The sequence below is a fragment of the Penaeus monodon genome, chromosome 21, assembly GCF_015228065.2.
Source record: "Penaeus monodon isolate SGIC_2016 chromosome 21, NSTDA_Pmon_1, whole genome shotgun sequence".
Classification (NCBI taxonomy): Eukaryota; Metazoa; Arthropoda; class Malacostraca; order Decapoda; family Penaeidae; genus Penaeus; species Penaeus monodon.
In genome coordinates, this window is record NC_051406.1 from 17,078,598 (window position 1) to 17,079,350 (window position 753).

The window sequence follows — 753 nt, forward strand, 5'->3', positions numbered from 1 at the left end:
TCGAGTAACTACATAATTGCAGGCCGTTTTATAGTGTATATCTATTTAAAAATGTATACATAAAAATTTTCAGATTAAAAGGCTTTAAAATAAATAAAAGCACATCTTTCAATTAGTTTTTAAGGGAAATAATTAAAACTGGACAGAGAGTTGCGAAAGTCTAAAAAAAAGGAAATATAAAATCCTGGCTGTTTTTTAAAAAATAAAAATATAGTAATTGCCCTGAATTTTTCCTTACAATCAAAGATTTTAAAAGCAATTGTAAATTTGACATTGTAAATGATTAACATTCTGAAGCTGGGGAAACCACTTTCCCCCAAAAAAAAATTGAATTTGGAGAAAATTGAAATTATGCCAGGAAAAGCATACCCCTGCAGTGCATGGATGCCCAAACATTTAAATATTATGGTTTGAAAGTGCGGGTCCCCCCAATTTTCCCCTGGTGAATAAATTTGGGGGCCTGAAAACAGATTTTAATAATATGGTGTTAGCTCTCCAAATCTTCTCCGTGACTCCTTTTACTAAATGCAATAATCATTCTTTATTGATTTAACTTTACACCCGGATACAGAAGCTCATGTGGGACTCCCCTAACTTCTTTTATAATCTTGCTTACTCTCAAAATTTACTTAATCTGTGTTAGAAAGCTTATCATCAACTTCTGATTCTATTAGTTTTGCATTTTCAATTCCATTTTTGACCATCATTTCTGAATCTAACTACTAATTTCTCAATTAATGCTTTACTTTTTGA